The 12,091-nt window shown below is 42.2% G+C and overlaps 1 pseudogene; it reads right to left on the reverse strand.

The window, feature by feature from the left end:
• Positions 1–10,801: 10,801 nt before the first annotated feature.
• Positions 10,802–11,254, reverse strand: LOC101589314 (annotated as a pseudogene).
• Positions 11,255–12,091: the final 837 nt, after the last annotated feature.

The following is a 12,091-nucleotide window of genomic DNA, read 5'->3' on the forward strand; positions in this document are numbered from 1 at the left end:
TGCAGTCCCGCAAGCCTGACTGGGTTTGCCTAGGCAGGCGCTTAAACAACTGAGCTAACGGGGCAAGCCCCACCAGCTGGAGAGTGTTGCTGTAATTTAGGTGACCATAAATGGTGATTTATGCTGAGTAGGAACTTTTTTTTTTTTTTTTTTTTTTTTGCGGAGTGGGGGGGTAGTTTTTAGTGCTGAGGACCCAACCCAGGGCTTCCAGCTTGCTAGGCAAACATTCTACCACTGAGCCAAATCCCCAGCCCCTCACTCACCAATTTGGACATGGCTCTGAAAATCCTTTTTAGAAACAGAAGGAGAAAGACCACCCTACATGACACAATGTTCTACTAATTTCTCCCTGCCTCTCATCAAAGGCAGATCCGAATCTAGAAAAGTATGTGGAGAGATGTGCAGGCCTCTTCTGCAATCAGGAATAAGTGCCACGTGGAAGCAGAGAGCCAGGCTGGGTTGTGAAGGAAAAAGGAACAGTTTCCATAGCAACCATAGTTATGAGGCTTTGAACGAGCACTGGGTCTCAGCATAGGGGCCAGAAGCAGTTACTCATAAGACTTGCTTTCATCAAGTCTAACAAAAGAGGTTAGATAATAGATCTGAGTGATATAGAGAAGTCACTTTTCAGAAGGGGATAAGGGCTAGAATTCAGGGCTGCTGTCTCAGATTCTGCTAGGATTGGGTTTTATTAATTGCAGCTGCACATACTCTAGACTATGATAGTACTAGAGTCACATACGTACAGTGATGGCACTCAGCAGGTCTTTTGCCAAAGGCAGGCAGTGTCACAGAAAGACTGGCTATAGGCATCTCTTAATTATCTCCCTCTTCCCTTGGTTAACAGTATCTCAGCCAGGCATAGTGGTGCATGCATGTGAACCCAGCACTCAGGGAGCTGAGGGAGGACATTACTGCATGTTCAAGGCCAACCTGGGCTACATAGTGAGTTGAAGATCAGCCTGAACTATATAGTGAGACCCGGAATCAAACAAAAACAAAGAAAAACAACACTGTGGATATTATATTATCATCTGTGCTCCAAAGATTTACAATTTAAGACAAATCACTGGGGCCAGGGAGATGGCTCAGTGGAATAAGCACTTCCCTGGCAAGTGCAAGGGCCTGAGTTCAATCCCCGGTTGTGCCAAAAAATAAAAAAATAAGATAAATCACTGTTGCATTATATGTACATGGAAAGCTGAATGGCAATTTTTAAAAATATATGACATACACATGTATATACATATATGTATGTATGTATGTATGTATGTGTATTTGTGTGTTGGTGTGGTATGGGCAGTTGAACCTGTGATCTTCATGCTGAACCTCATCCCTGGGCCCTCTCTTATTTATTTTTAATTTGGAGGCATGGTCTCATTAAGTTGTGTGGGCTAGGCTTGAACTTCTGATCCTGCTTCCTCAGTCTCCCAGAGTGTAAGGATTACAGGTGTGCAATAACATCCCCCCCAAATTAGTATTTTTTTCTGGGAAGGGTCCACGGTGGCCTCAAACTCACAGCAATCCTCTTGCCTCAGCCTCCTGTGTACAGGGATTACAGATGTGCATATAATAGATTTTTATACAATAGAATTTGTAAAAATCTATTTCGTGTTTAGGAATAGTGTGCTGTGGCAGAAGCCTAGTTAAAAGGTTATTTATTTATTTATTTATTTTTTGGTGGAACCAGGGATTGAACTTAGGCACTTGTGCTTGCCAGGGAAGCGCTTATTCCACTGAGCCATCTCCCTGGCCCCAAAAGGTTATTATTCAAAGGCCTTTCCAAGGGAATTACAGGAGAGTAGTGATGTGTGCTCATGTGAGGTGACTAAGAACCCATGGTAATATTTCACTTAACTGTTAACTCCTTACTGACCATGCATGATCTTTTGGCAAAACTCCCATTCTGTAGCTTCTTCTACAGTCTTGTTGAGCAAGATTGGCAGATGGTGTGTATGCTAGTAACTCCAACAGTGCTTTTGATCTTTTTTTTTTTTTTTTTTTTTTGAGACTGTTATTTCGACCGGGTCTCACGAGGTAGTTCAGGCTGGTTTTCGACTCATTTTGTAAAGCTGGGATCACAGGCATATGCCACAGCTACCAGCATTTTTTTTTTTTTTTTTTTTTTTTGAGATAGGGTTCTGCTACATAGTCCAGGCTGACCTTGAACTCACTATGTAGTTCAGGCTGGCCTCAAACTTTCAGTGATCTTCCTGTCTCAGCCTCCTGGCCTTATTTTTATAGTAAAGGGTACTTGAATTGTACAAGGGGTTTGTATGGTTCAACCACCTAAGAGTCTACAGGAGACCAGAACGTGTGCAAAAGCAAAGTACGAGTACAAGCTCTTTCCTACAGCGCATGCTGAAGTGAGCACATGGTAGGAGAAAGAGTTCATCTCAAATGGGGTGGAAGGTGTGATATCTCTGGGCATGGTTAACCCATGCCTGTATCAGTTCAAACATATAGTAATGAATTAGCCAATAGGCAAATGAAGCAAACTCACACCTTACATAATAGGAGGGATCTCTCTTGTTTTGTGTTTTATTTTGTTTTGTTTGAGACAGGGTCTTGCTATGTAGTTCAGGTTGGTCTTGTATTCACTGTGTAGCCAGGCTGCTCTTCACCACATAGTGATCCTCCTGCCTCCCAAGTGCTGGGATCACAAGCATGCACCTCCATACCCAGGCATAATTGTTTTTAGAAAATAATTTCATCACTTGCATTTAAGGTATTGAAATTGTAAAAAAAAAAAAAAAAAGTATTGAATTATATTCATGAAAAAAAATCAGAGCTTTTTTTAAAAAATTGATTACATTCATCTTGGCTTAGGTATGATGACAAATGCCTGTAATTCTAGCCATTTAAAAGGCTGAGGCAGGTGGATTGCAAATTCCAGGCTAATCTGGGCAATTTAGCAAATCCCTGTCTTAAAAGAAATGGCTCAGTGGTAGAGCACTTGCCCAGCATGTACAAGGCCCTGGGTTCAATCTCCAGCATTGAAAAAAAAAATAGGTTTTACCCTCTTCAGTTATGTGGGGGTGAAGGCAGGATCGTGCTTTCAATGCTAATGAGCTCCATCAGATTTAAACCGGCTCTGATAATTCATATAGAAAAAAGTGCTGGCTCCTCATTTATTCCTAGGCTGATGCATGCCAGTGGTTTTTCTGGGAGTCTGACCTCATGTGGTAGAACTTCCACCTGCTCTGCTGATGGTATGGTCTTAGCAACCCGACTCTTCAAAGGGAGCTGTGGCAGCTCAGATTCCCACCTGTGCTCTGTTCTTCTTATTAAGTGCTCTGTCCGCAGACAGAGGCGTATGGATTACAGACTGCTGTGTCAGAGGCTCATCCTTGGCTTTAGGGAAAACACCGTGGTCATAATGCACAGCAGCAGTCAGAGGGTCACCTTGTGGCGTGAACAGCTGGCTTTCTCTAGTGGCCTGGAGAAAAATAAACTTTAAAATGACACTAAGTAAAACGATCGCTAAAAAGATTAAGATGGAGTGTCTGCATTTATTACAATGTCTGGCCCCCAGAGGAAGCCCCTGATAAATATGTGTTGGATATTTTTCTTAATTATTATCTGTATACATTAAGTAAATGGGTAGAGCAAAGGTACTGGATTTAACTTCTCCCTTTTTTCCTCCTCCTTCACATTCTTTTCATTAAGGAAAGTGATCCTCCAATGTGAAGCTGCAGCAACAGTGAATACCGTATTTCTTTACCCTTCAGTTGCCTACAAGATGGAAAACAGTGTTTGGCTGTCGCCCCTGATGCCGCCTTTTCCCTTACTATGAGAAAAGTTGTCTCTTGTGTTAGGGGGCCCTAAAGATTCTCCTTGTGGAGGCTGAGGCGATGGCCATAAGCAGAACCCAAACCCCAGCGTATGGTACAGCCTAGTTCTGAGTCCATGACTGTGAATCACAGTTTGCATTTTTTTTTCCTGGAGGATTCCCATATGGATTTATTTTCATTTAAGGAATACTTGGTTGAAAGAAGCATCATTCCCTTTGCAATTTCACAGAATCACATTTCCTTTTCTTTCCTATCAGTTCTTTCTTAAAGATACTTAGGGTTCTCCACGTTTCGCCCCAGCTCCTCTTTCCAACATTACCTCCAGCAGACATCCTGCATCAGCCCTTTCTTTCAGTCACAGACACTTGCCCTTGCCTTAGTTGTGTGTGTGTGTGTGTATGTGTGTGTGCGCACGTGTGCGTATGCACGTGTGTGTTTATCTGTGTATATTACTGAGGATTGAACCCAAGGCTTTTCCACTGAGCTAAATTCCTAGCCCATTTTTTATTTTTTTAAATTTTGAGATGGTCTTACCAAGTCACTAAATTGCACAAGATGGGCTCAAACTCACAGTCCTCCCGCCTCAGCCTCAGAGTTCTGAGATTATAAGCAAATGCCACTATGCCTGGATCCCTCTGTCATTCTTGTGCTTTTTGTTTAAACAGTCCTTTTTCTTTTAACCCTTTGTTTCCCTTCATTCTCCTCTAGGACTTTAAGTATTTGCCTTTATTTTAAGAATTTACCAGGGGCTAGGGAGATGGCTCAGTAGAATAAGTACTTGCCTGGCAAGCGCAAGGGCCTGAGTTCACTCTTTTGGTTCTGCCAAAAACAAGGATTTACCATATTTGTGGAATAAGGTTTTGCTATGGTTTGTGCCTAGATGTGCCCCCCAAAGTCTCATGCAGTCGTAGGTTTCTTTCAGGGGTAGCTGAATCTAGAGTGTGTGATTAATTCATAGTGCAATGCTGGGATTAAGGGTGGGTGATGGGTGGGAGAGATGGCTCAGTGGAATAAGCACTTCCCTGGCAAGCTCAAGGGTCTGAGTTCAATCCCTAGTTCCGAAAAAAAAAAAAAAAAAAAAAAAAAAAATATATATATATATATATATATATATAGGCCAGGAAGAGACTTGTTTAGCCCTTGCTTGTTCCTTTTGCTGTTTTCCTCTGCCGTGAACTGTTGCTCTTCTGTCATGTGTCACTCCGTCTTGGAGCCAGCCGAATATGGACTAAAATCTTTACAAACTATGAGCTAAATAAATCTTCACTCCTTCAACTTTTGTCTCAGCAATGCGAGAAATGTAACTAAGGCATGTTTCATCTCATTCCACAAAGGATGTAAAGATTGACTCAAACACAGGGCCTGTTGTGAAACCGCCCCACTTGCTAGCTAGGCGAGCTTGCCGAGTTGCTTATGTTCTCTGTGCTTTCATTTCCTCAGCTATAAAATTGTAATAGTAACATCTCATCTTATAGAGGTTATTTTTCAAACTAAGGGGGACAACCTTTTAAGTATGCTTAGCACAAAGACTGGAATTCATTCATTCATTTACTCATTCAATGATATTTGTTGAGCACTTACTGTTTACTCAGCAAATGGACATACAGAGATCTTGGTTCTTTGGAGCTTACATACTGGGGCAGGGAGCAGATAATAAACAATGAATATAAGATGTGAGTGAAGACAAGGGAGATAGTTCAGTGGCACAAAACCTGCCTGGCAGGTGCAAGGTCCTGTGTTCAATTCCCAGTACCCACCCCCCCCAAAAAAAGTAAGTGATAAAAGTATGTCAGAAAGTAATTTATGCCATGCCCCCCCCCCCAAAAAAAAGTAAGTGGTATTGGAAATTCTGGTAAGGGTATGGGTGTGGGAAAGAGTGGTGAAGGGGCTAGAAATATTTGCCACTTCAAATCAGCTTATTTGGGTAGGCATTATTGAAAAGAAGAGCCTAGGGTGAAGGCTTAAAAAATGAGGGAGTTAGCCACTGGTTATCTGGTGGGAGAGTCTAGTCTATAGTAGGATGCCTGGCACATGTAAGAAATTTCTGGGGCTGTTGGGCGTGGTGTGCACACCTGTAATCCCAGCACTCAGGAGGCTGAGGCAGGAGGGTGGAAACATTCAAAACTTGCATGGCCAATTTAGTGACTTAAGCAAGACTCTGTCTCTGAAAGGGAATATAGCTCAATGTAAAGAGCCTGGGTTTAATTCCCAGTACCACAAAAAAGTGGAGGTTCATTGTGACTGGAACAAAGGAGCGAGAGAGAATGGGAGATAAACTCAAAGGAATCATAGGTTCTTCTAGGACTTGCTGGGATTTTGGCTCAGAGTGACATTGGGAACGACTTGGGCTTTTACAGAGGAGTGATAGTAGGATTACCTTGGACTTTTATGGGCTTGTTCGCTTCTGTGCTGAGACTGTAGTGAGTGTGAGGGTTGGAGTGGGAGTGGGCAAGGGAGCCCGGGGCAGTGGAGGGGACCAGTGTTGGCGCTCAGATTGGACTGATGTTGGCGAAGATGATGAGAAGTGCGGGTTCTGGGTACACAGGAGTCTATTATTTAATTTTTAAACTTTTTTTGTTAGTACATATTTTTCTTTTTCTTTTTTTTTTTTTTTTTTTTAATAAATGAATGTCACAAAATAAATATAAAGAATCTGTACTGAAACTGCAGGCAAGTGCTTATTCTACTGAGCCATCTCCTGGCCCTTTTCATATCTACTGATCACATTCATTGCAGGGAATTTATGCCCATCCATGATATATCTTGATTATCCCTTCAGCCTTTCTTCATTTACAAAAACTTTTTTCCAGTTTTTTCCTTTTATTCTTTTTTCCTTTTCCCTTCCCTTTCCTCTCCCTCGCTCTCCTGTTTGAATATGTTCTTCCTACTTCCCTATATCTCTTCCCCATTATGCTTCTAATTTACTTTGGAGTTTCTTACAGAAGAGAAATAATGAAATATTTAAATTTGTGTGTTTTGACTTAACATTGTGGTCTCAAATGGCATCTATTGTCCTACAAATGATCAAATGTATCCTTTTTATGCCAGAGTAATACTCGTTGTGTATAAATGCCACATTTTCTCTATCCATTTATCTGTTTTTTAAAAAATTTTATTTATTTGTGTGTGTGTGTGTGTGTGTGTGTGTGTGTGTGTGTGTGTGGCCAGCTCAGCCCAGCAGGGGGCGGGGCTGGCTGGCATGTGGTGCTGGGGGATTGAACCGCGGTCCCTGTGCTTTGCTAAGCTTGTTCTAAGTAGGTGCTTTAGACCACTGAGCCATCTCACCAGCCCCAAACACTATGTTTTTTTGGGTTTTTTTTTTTTTTTTTTGGCAGAACCGGGGTTTGAACTCAGGCCCTTGCGCTTGCCAGGGAATCACTTATCCTACTGAGCCATCACCCCGGCCCCCCATTTATCTGTTGATGGGCATATGGGCTGTGCAGTAGGTTAATTTGAGCAGGAATTTCCAGCTGAACTGAGTCAGTGTGAAAGACCCACCTGAGGAGACTGGTGTCAGAATGGCATAAACGGAGACCAGGGGAAGATTGTAGGCGTGTGGTTTTCCTGAAGAAACTGCTTTTCAGTGCTTTTTCTTCAAAAGAACTTTGGCGCCTGTCTTCCATCAGGAGAATCTCAATCCTTGTCTTCATCTTGGACGTTGTCTCCTGGCTCCAAGGCCAATCTCCTGGCCTTCTGGCACAGATCCTTCACCCTGCCAGCACAGGCTTTCTGGCTTCCTCCTCTGGGCCTTGGGCCTTTCTGGTGCAGAGCCTTGACACAGACTCACATGGGACATCCTCATGGGCCGAAGCCCTTAATGGGCTCCTTTGGGTCTCCAGCACACAAAGGCAGGCATTTGCACTCTTCTGCAGCTGACTGTAGTAAGTGGTGACTAGTACAGGCTGTGTCCACGACATAGCTGCTATAAACATGGGTATGCACACATCACTGTATGTGATATGATGCCTTTAACTCAGGAAGATACCTACCTCGAAGGGGAATAGTTTGGTCAAATGAAACCTTTAGCTTTAGTTTTTAAAGAAATCTCCATACTGGTTTCCATAGAGGGTAGTACCAGTTTACACACCCACCGACAGCTGAGAAGGATTTCTTTTTTTCCTGATAGTCTTGCTAGCATTTGTTATTGGGTAGAATTCTTTTTTTTTTTTTTTTTTTTTGTGGATCCGATTTTTTGAACTCAGACCCTTGCACTTGCCAGGCAAGCGCTTATTCTACTGAGCTATTTCCCTGGCCCTGGGTAGAATTCTTGATGATAGCCATTCTTTCTGGGGTAAGATGGAATCTCAGTGTTGTTTTAATTGGCATTTCTTGAAAGACAGTGATGTCTTAGTTACCTTTCTTTTCATTGCTGAGACAAAATACCCAACACTCAAAGTTAAAGGAGAAGAGGCTTATTGTAGCTCACAGTTTGTAGAGGTTTTAGTTCATGGAAGTTAGCTGGCTCCAAGGCAGGGTGGCACGGCAGAGAAGCACCATAGAAGAAAATGGTTTGTGGCAGGCAGAAGACAGAAAAGTAGTGAAATAGCAAAGAAACACTAAGCAACAGCAGGAGTCCTCTTTCTGTCTCTTACATTCTATCCAGGCTACCCACACTTAGGGGTCGTAGCATTCACACCCAGAGCGGGACACCCTTAACCCTAACACTACATCATGAATCAATCCCAGCATCACATCCTTAATCCCAGTATCACATATTCTAAATCCAGCCCCTCTGAAAAGCCCACCCATGACTTCATGAGGCTTTGAGTGGACATCTAGATACAATCTATAACAGACATTGAACATTTTGTTTTATTTTATTTATTTATTTATTTATTTATTTATTTTTTGCGGAACTGGGGATTGAACTCAGATCCTTGCACTTGCCAGTCAAGCGCTTATCCTACTGAGCCATCTCCCCGGCCCCTAACATTTTAAAATATTTATTTGCTGTTTGTACTTCTTCGTCAGAGAAATGTCCATTCTTGGATTGGATATTTAAATTTTGGGGGTCTGTTTTTCTTAAAAAATTTTTAGTTCTTTTTGTATGGATGGGTGTGTATACATGTGTGTGTGTGCGCGCACGCGCGCGTGTGTGTGTGTGTACGTGTGCTTGAGACAGGGTTTTGCTCTGCATTGCAGGGTGGCCTTCAATTCACTTTGTAGCCCAGGCTGGCCTTGAACTCACAGCAATCCTCCTGCCTCAGCCTCTGGCATGCTGGGATCATAGGCATGTGCCACCACACCTGACCTTTAATTTATCCTAGATGTTATTCCTTTGTCTGAGGAGTAGATAGTAAAATTCTTTTCCCATTCTGATGGTTGTCTCTTTATCTGTTGACTTCTTGGGCTGTGGAAAAGCTTTTTAATTTGATCTCAGTTGTTGATTCTTGTAATATTTCCTATGGGATCAGGGTTTTGTTCATAAAGTCTTTGCCTACACCAGTGTCCTCAGATTACTCATTCTACCTTCCAGCAGACTAAATGTCTCTGTTTTAATATTTAGATCTTTGATCCATTTCAATTTTAGCTTAGTGCATGGAGAAATACAGACTTCTGTTCAGTTTTCAGCATGCAGAAAGCCTGTTTTTGGCCAGGGAGATAGCTCAGTAGAATAAGTGCTTGCCTGGCAAGCTCAGGGTCCTGAGTTCAATCCCCAGAACTGAAAAAAAAATTAAAAAAAAAAAAAAAAAAAAAAAAAAAAAAAAAGGCCAGTTTTCCCAGCACTATTGACTAAAGAGGATATCTTTCTTCCAGTAAAGGTGTTTGGCCCCTTTGTCAAAGATAAGGTAGCTGAGGGAACACAGGATTTTATTTTATTTTTTATGTATTTGGTACAGGGTTTAATCCTCCTGTTTTGAGCCTCCCTAGTGCTGGGATTACAGGCATGTGCCACCATGCCCCACATGCCTGAGGGTGGGGAGTGCCGCATGTGGTGCCAGGGATCGAGGCCCTGACCGGTGGGCTTGCCTCAGCAGGAGCTTAGTCTGCTGAGCTATCTCGCTGGCCTGGAATACAGGATCTTAAAGGTAGAACCAATATAATCTCCTGCCTAGCTAAATAAGTGAGATAGAGTAAACAATGGAAAACCCAAAGAAAAACCAAGAATATAAAAGAAGAAAACATTATCTATAGAAGAGAAGCAGCAGATTATGAAACAGTGAGAGATATGTGGTAGACTTTTCTACAATTTCTCTCATTTTGTAAACTTGATTTAGGAATCATATAAATGTTCAGGAGTATAAAACAAAATTGAGTAAAAATAATCAACTGACAAAGACTTTCTATAAAATCTGGCAGGGCTGGGGAGATAGCTCAGCAGCATAAGTACCTGTCTGGCAAGTACAAGGTCCTGAGTTCAATCCCCTGTACCCCTCAAAAAAACCACAATAAAATCTCCCCAAGTCAATACAAAAAGTGAACAGACTGCTTTATTAAGTTTCCCAGACTGGGCTCAAACTTGTGATCCTGCTGTCTCAGCTTCTCGAGTGCGTGCCATCATGCCCAGCTTGCGTATGCAATTTGAGTGTATTTTCACAAGAGAAGGTGTGCAATGGCTTGTAAAATTGTCTAACGTCATTTGTCTTGGAGACATGGAAATTAAATCACTGTAGCATTAATACCCACAAAATACAAACAATAATAGATCTATGACACCATATTGGCAAACATGTGGAAGAAACAGAACTCCCACATACTGCCTGTAGGCATATAAAAATTCATCTATTTTAGAAAAGTATTTGGAAGCCTGGGAATATAGCTCAGTAGTGCAATGCCTTCCTGGCAAGTGCAAGGTCCCAAGTTGAATTCTGGTAGCTGCCCCCCCCCCCGAAAAAAAAAGAAAGAAAGAAAAGAATCTGGCAAGTTTCTTTTCTTCTTTCTTTCTTTCTTTCTTTCTTTCTTTCTTTCTTTCTTTCTTTTTCTTTCTTTCTTTCTTTCTTCTTTTTTTTTTTTTTTTGCATTTTTTGTGATTTTACTGAAGCACAAATAAACATGCACACAGGCGTCTACTCATTTTCTTCACTGCGCAGCCTAGAATTGGGATTGGTGAATGGGATGGCTAGCTGGGCTGCTCTTTCCATGATGGCCTTGTGGTTCTTAGAGGAGACGTTGTGAGCAACCTCTGCACAGTAAGACTTGTTGCACATCAGCAGCACCTCAAGCTCCTTAACATTGTGCACCAGGAACTTCCGGAAGCCACTGGGCAGCCTGCGCTTTGTCTTCTTGTTACTTCCATAATCCATGTTGGGCATCAAGATCTGGCCCTTGAACCTCCTCCACACCCTGTTGTCAATGCCTCTGGGTTTCCACCAGTTGTGCTTAATTTTGACATATCGGTCTGACTGGGGCCAGATGAACTTCTTGGTCCTCTTTTTGATGATCTTGGGCTTCACGAGGGGTCTGAGGGCTGCCATGGTGCCAAGAGTGAGATGGCTGCCACCTCCGTAGGCAGCGCCGAGGAAGAGAGCTCTGGAAAGTTTCTTATAAAAAGTTAAACATCTACCCTATGACCCAGCAAGTACACTTCTCAGCATCTGCTCAGGATAAATGAAAAAAGACTTGTGACAGGTGTTCACAGCAATTTTATTCATAAATAGCCCTGAACTAGAACCAATTCAAATATTGCTTATTAGAGGAACAGATAAGAAAAATTTGATATACTATCTTCAAATAATCAAATGCTACTAGTATATGTGCTGCCAAAGTGAGAACTTGAATGCTACTAGTGTAAGAAAACCAAACTACAACCAACGGAGATGAAAACAATGCGCTCAACAGAAGAAAGCACGCACCCAAGCTGGGTCTCCCCCGGAGCAGATGCCACGTCATGGGCAGACGTGTAAGTACTCTATTGGGGAGTATTTACCATATTTTCCCCCGAATGAGACATAACTGCAAAATAAGCCCTAGTGTGATTTTTCAAGATGCTCATACTATAAGCCCTCCCCCCAAAATAAGCCCCAGTTAAGATTGTCAGTCAAATGGACAAATTTAGTATGTCCATTGCAATACATGATGGACAAATTTAGATTTTTTTAAATAATATTTTTAAAAAATATTAATCTGCTGAGCTCTTTGGCTGGCCCTAGTCCTATTACATTTTTTTTTTTTTAAGGGAAGGGTCTACAGGATGTTCAGGGTCTCACTACTAAATCGGACTCATAGTGGTTCTCCTGTTTACAGCCTCCCAAGAGTTGGGATTACAGCGGCATGCCCCCGCGCCCAGTCTCAATCACCAGCACAGCAGGCCTGGGGATCAAACTCCTGGCCCTTGCAACTGCTTGCAGGCACTTTAA

The sequence above is a fragment of the Octodon degus genome, unplaced genomic scaffold (genome assembly GCF_000260255.1).
Source record: "Octodon degus isolate 3935 unplaced genomic scaffold, OctDeg1.0 scaffold00002, whole genome shotgun sequence".
Taxonomy (NCBI): Eukaryota; Metazoa; Chordata; class Mammalia; order Rodentia; family Octodontidae; genus Octodon; species Octodon degus.